Source organism: Cnephaeus nilssonii (assembly GCF_951640355.1).
Source record: "Cnephaeus nilssonii genome assembly, chromosome: 7".
NCBI lineage: Eukaryota > Metazoa > Chordata > Mammalia > Chiroptera > Vespertilionidae > Cnephaeus > Cnephaeus nilssonii.
The window spans coordinates 89,555,087-89,561,673 of NC_137078.1; positions in this window are offsets into that span (position 1 = coordinate 89,555,087).

Sequence of the window (6,587 nt, forward strand, 5' to 3'; positions counted from 1 at the left end):
ATTAGCTTGATGTGTCCCCCGATCCAAGACATAGAGGTTAGGAAATGCTGTATGCCTTACAAGTCAACTCTTAGATTATTACAACTCTCTTCCAATTTTTCTACCTAATCTCTTTTATATTTATCCTACACAATTGCTATAATAATTATCACACAGACACCAACATTCTTACTACATCTTAATGCCAAATCTAGATTCTTAAAATTTGAGATTTCATATACTTGCCTGGTATCTTCCAAACCTTTTCTTTCTTTTCCATTCTGACTGTGATTGTATTTAAACCTTAATTGTTTAAATTAAGGCTTTGGAAAGTTATACTGCCTTTATCCACCTTGCTTTAACCCATTACTTCCTAGCTGTTACTTTGGAAGATTAGTCCATTTTCCTAACAGACATGATTGGAATGTGACATCATGAAGTAACAGGAATGTATGCATGGTAAAATTGCTATGTATAAAATGATTTCTAGACTTTAATCAGTGGCCCACTTCAAGGAGTGTTTGGAATTACTTAAGTGGCAGTTTGACACAAAATTGTACTGAACCGTATTCAGATGCTGTGGCTAAAAAAATCTAAGTAGAAAATTCAGGAGGGTCAGAATTACTCATTTGGATATGAGAATTTGTAGTCAGGTTTTGCAGCTGCATCTAGTGACTCAAAGGGAACTTCAGAAGATTCTCTGCTTTGGACTGTTGCAGAGCAATCTCTTGTTTCACAGTTGTCAAAAGCCCACTTCATGAGAGTACACAAACTAAACAGAAAAAAACACCCTGCTTGGCCAGTTCTGGCCTAAAAATTACACAGGTGGATAAATGCTGTCCTATTTTTTAAAACAAAGGTACCACTATAATGTTTGTGTGGTGTATGTCTGTCCATGTTTCTGATGTGAATGTCCAATTCATACTGTGGGTGAAATTGTTTCAAGAGTTCTTTTACTGTAATCATGGTGGTAAACTCCCTTAGAGTCTGTTAGACCTGCCTTATGAATTCTCTGCTCTAGCTTTCTCTTCCGGAAGAAGTTAAAATACAAAAGAAAGGCCCTAACCGGTTTGGCTCAGTGGATAGAGCATCAGCCTGTGAAGTGAAGGGTCCCAGGTTCGATTCCGGTCAAGGGCATGTACCTTGGTTGCGGGCACATCCCCAGTGGGGAGTGTGCAGGAGGCAGCTGATCGATGTTTCTAACTCTCTATCCCTCTCCCTTCCTCTCTGTAAAAAGTCAATAAAATATATTTTAAAAATAAATTAAAAAATAAAGTACAAAAGAAAGGCTTCTTTTTTAAATTGATTTTTTAGGGGAGGGAGAGAGAGAGAAACATCAATTGGCTGCCTTATACTACATGTCCCCTACCCAGGACTGATCCCACAACCTGGAATTGAACTGACAACCTTTCAGTGTACAGGATGATTCCCAGCCACCCGAGTCACACTGGCCAGGGCAAAAGGCTTGATTTGACTTGATGTAGTCCAATTCCCCTCACATTAGTCAAGGAATAGCTCCCATGTATTGAGCTTCTGCTGTGTGCCAGACACATGAAGCTAGGTGTTTTATATTCTTTAATATTCATAGTAACCACTTAGATAGTAGAATTCCTATTTTACCAAAGGAAAAACAGACCCAGAAAGGTTGAGTGACAGCCAAGGTTGTACAACTAGTTTGTAATAAAACAAATAGAACTAACTACTTTCTCCATTTTTATCCTTATCTAGGAATACATATTTAGCTTTTTGAGCTAGAGTCAAAGCATTTTCTTCAGGGGAATTCTGGGTTACAAGCTAAAAAAAGGACAAAAGTTTGATTTTAGAATATAAGGCTTAAATTTGTATAATTTGCTATTGTATGCTTCTATTGCTCTGCCCTTAGCATAATAGACTGACTATTTTCCACATATTTTGGTTATGTTTATTTCTTTAGATATATAAAAGCTTTAGTTTTGTGGGTGAAAGGGATAAAAGAAGTTGGTTTTATACTTGTTAAGCATAACCTGGTCACTTTTTTAAATGTTTTTATTGATTTTAGAGAGAAGGAAGAGGGAGAGAGAGAAAGAAACATTGCTATGAGAAACATCAATTAGTTGCCTCCCAAATGGGATCAAACCCATAACCTAGGCATGTGCCTTGACTGGGAATCCTACCAGCAGCCTTCTGGTGCAACAGGACAATACTGCAACCATCTGAGCCATACCAGCCAGGGCTAACCTGGTCACTTAGTACAGCAAACTCGAGTCACCCATCATTTAGCATGCAGATGCACTTTATACAGGGTAGGGCAAAAGTAGGTTTATAGTTGTGTGTATGCAAAACAGAGTTCATTCTTGCATTATTGTATTAGTTTCCATTCAAACAACTGTAAACCTACTTTTGCCCCACCTGTATATAATTTCATACATCCTGCTTTCCATCTCTTTCTAATATTAATAGTAATATGTCTGCCCTGGCCAGCGTCAGTCAGTGGTTAGAGCATTGGCCTGCACAATCAAGGGTTAGCGGGTTTGATTTCCGGTCAAGTGCACCTACCTAGGTTGCAGTTTGCTCTCTGCCTGTAGTCTGGGCACATGCCAGAGGCAACCAGTCGATGTGTCTCTCACATCGATGTGGGTTTTTTTTCTCCCTCCCTCCCTTCCAATGGGGAAAAATATCCTCTGGTGAAGATTAACAGAAAAAAAGTAATATTCTAGGCATGCAAAGAAGTACTACCTTATGTTTGGGTCAGCTACTTCTATGTAAAGATAGCATTTCAAAGAATTTAAGCTGTTCTGAAAGTTAAGTATCATTACATGTAATGTCATAATCTGGACTCAAATCTCAGCCATTCAGCTTGCCCTTCAGAAAGATTCCTGCTTTTCCTTGCAAAAATAAAAATAATAGCCAATAAAAATATTTAACTGAATATATGCTCTGTGTTTAATGCTAATAGCATTTGTTAAGTGCTTACTATGTCGAGTGCTTTTTAAAATGCTACAGCTTCATCGTACAGATGAAGAGACAGATGCAGGAATGCTTTGTAAATAGCTTCTATTCATAAATAGAGCCCGAGTATTGTAGAGAAGGGATTTTGTTTTGTTTTTATTTTGGTGTTTTCTCTTCCCTTCAACTTCCCTCTATGCCATGTTATGTGTTGAATTTCTCCTCCTGTACTTTTTTGTGTTTTTCTTATCTTTTTGTTTTTTTGTGTTGGTTGTTTTTTGTTTTTTTTTTTACTATTCATTTGTTGTTGTTTTGTTAATCCTCATCTGAGGATATTTTTCCCATTGCTTTTCAGAGAGAGAGAAACATCAATGTGAGAGAGAGACATCGACTGGTTGCATCCTGGATGCACTTCGACCTGGGGCATGAAGCCGGGAATCTAACCCCCAACCTTTCCTCAGTGATAAGGGCCAATACTAACTACTGAGAACACTGGCCTGGGCTGGACTCTTCCTTTTTAAAGGATTTTCCTATCCTTAGGAGCAGAAAATAGGAGATTAGTCATAAGTTTAGAAATTTTATAAAAGATGTCAAAATAATTATACTTCATTGACCTATATATATCATGTCAAAATTTGATTTTGAATTACATCATTAAGGGGGAGGGCTATTAAAGTGTTCTGTCTCTGCTCATTTACGATACATTTTAGATCCACATTTTTTTTCTGGATATTTATCAGGAGATGGTGTAGAGGTTTGGTAAGTAATACAGTTTGGTTTTGTATGTCTCAAGGGTTTCTCATTCAGTCACATTTTTGAGGTTTTTTTATTCTGGCTTTTTCCCCCCAGTGGTTCTATTTGTAGTATTAACTAAAAATCCTTGTGCTAATGCTAATTTTGATTTTTTTTTTCTCACTAGCATATATTGGAGTATTCAGACTTGAAGAAGGATATAGGTAAAAATATAATATGAAACATTTTCTAACATTAAGTTTATCATATTTCTTTAGTTGCATACTTGCCATATTCACTCTGAAAATTATTTACAAAACAAATTAAGTAGTATAGGTTTTGCCAAAACAATTATGAATATTTTGCTTCTATTTAAGTTTATAAACATAGCATTAATTCTCTTAATCCTTAAGGTCAAAAAAGATGGTTTTATGTTATACATTGTTTTAGGAAATACTGAGGACTTGAAAGTATTTTCCCTCTGTGTGAAATTTTATGTAGGACTTGAATTAAGTGTAAAATGAATTGAAAATACCTAAAGCACATTTTACTTATTTATAATTTATTTATTTTAAAATATTTTTCATATTTTTTTATTTTAGAGGAAAGGAGAGAGAAGCATCAATGTGATAGGAAACATTGATTGGCTGCCTCCTACACACCCTCTACTGGTGATTGAGCCCACAACTGGGAATCAAACTGGCAGCCTTTTGGTGTACAGGACGATACCCAACCAACTGAACCACTGGCCAGGGCTAAAACACATTTTACATTTATCAGAATCAGGCCTTACTACTGCTTTGTCCCAAATGTTTTCTCACCCTCATTGGATATAAACCCCATCATGTCTGTCACATATCTGAGTCTGCCACGTATCTGAGCCTGGTATGCCAAGTATTGCATGTCCTTATAAATTCTTTTCTATGACTAGAAGCTGTAGAAGACCAGAAAATCTTGGAAGTGATGTATTCCTTTATTTGCTTCATAAAGTTGCTTTAAAAAGTCTTCATTTTAATAGAGAAGCAAGATATGCCACTCATTTTTAATTTTTAAAGTTAATTTAGTGACATTAAAAATGTTAACACTAATTTTTCTGTCAAACATTCTCTGAAAACTAGATTTTGCAGTGTTTTTATTACTTGGAGTTAAAGTTTGCTTAAACTTCATTTACTTGGAGTAGAACTTGGTAGTGAATGACTGAAAAAGACTAGGTTCTTTTCTGCAAAGTGAGTGAGAACACAAGTTTCTGCATATACATAACATATGTTCTCTTTTACTTTGTTTTGATAGTCAAATCTTTAAAAACGGGGTCTGATGGCAATCTAGAAAAGATTTAGAAAAAGAATACATATAAAAAAATACTTTTACGTCTCATTTGTAGTAAACTAATTTAGCCAAGATCAGATTGGTAATTTACCCAAGGTTATCAGGTAGAACCATTAATCCACTGAATAATAATGAAAAAATCTCATGTTACATTTGGGATATATCTTTTTTTTTTATGTTGGGTTAGAAGTTTATCTCCTTTGACTCATGAAACCACAGCAGCTACCTAAGAGGAAGGTGGAGTCACCTTCTCAAAAGTAAACTCCATTCATTGTCCCTCACAATCTGCCAGTGACGATGGCTTCTAAGGTTCACTCTTGGAACCAAAGGCAAGAAGATAAGGAAGAGGATGCTAATCAAATAAACTGTTTGCAGCCTCTCTAATAAGACCCTTTAGGTGATCATTTATATGAAAAGTAATATTTACTTTTACTACAGATCTGCCTCTAGATAGTGATTTTTCCCAAAAAATTTTCCAGGAGCTTTGCTCAATGTCTTTTCCTAAGGAAGTGAGCCATCCCGGTTGGTGTGGCTCAGTGGTTGAGTATCAACCCATGAACCAAGAGGTCCCCGGTTTGATTCCCATTAGAGCACATGCCCAGGTTACAGGCTCGAGTGTACAGGAGGCAGTTGATCAATGTGTCTTTTTCATTGATGTTTATATCTACCCCTCTCCCTCTCTAAAATCAAATATATATATATGAAAGTGAGCAGGGAAAGTTCACAAATATTGGGAGAAGAGAATTACACAGGGAAGGTACTTTTCTCAAAAAAAAAATAGAGAAGAGGTTGCAGGGAATTTAGTGGGGTAGCATTAGGGAGGCAGGAGGTGATATAAAGAAGTAATTTGCAGTGTGATTTGTTTCCTTTGTGGCTCAGTTACACTAACATGAAATAAGCGTTTCATTTCTTAGCATGAAGGTGGGGAAGAATGGGACGCCAGCCTGGAGGTGCAAATTTGCAGCAGATGCTCTGTATCCAGGTGGCAGAAATGGCATTCAGCCTGAGAGCAAGAGCAGAAGAAAAATATAAATAATCATGAATCTGATCACCTTCACCATCTTCAGCCAATGGAGAGGATAAGGCTTCATGACAGGCATTTGAATGGCTTTTAGGTTGTCATGAAAGTATATGTTAAAAAAAAAAAATTTGGAACTATACTCAAGATTTTTTTTTTCTGGCTCCTTATTCTCCTGATACACATTTCACAACTAAAATACTCCTGACACTTTATTACAATGTTCTAAATGCATTAACATGAGCTGAGGCTGCGGAAATCTCAATTTTGTGAACACAGTTTACATCTGACCCTTTACTACTATGTCCACAGTATCACCGAATTGAGAGAGATTGCCTCTTTGAAGTAGGTGACCATTTTGCCTCAGTGTTAAGGCTTGGTCTACAGGTTCAGGTTTTCTTTTGGCTTTGTCCCCAAGTTCAGAACTGAGCGGAAGTATTAGGACAAAGCCAGCAGCTGCACTCAAAATGTGAGTCAAGTGTGAATTTTTTTTTATTTTTGGAAAGGTGGGTTATTGAGTCCACCTCAGTCAGGGACCCTGAATATTGGGTTTAAATAATGTGACACTCATTTTATACAATTGAAATTATATTTTAGAAAACCTTGC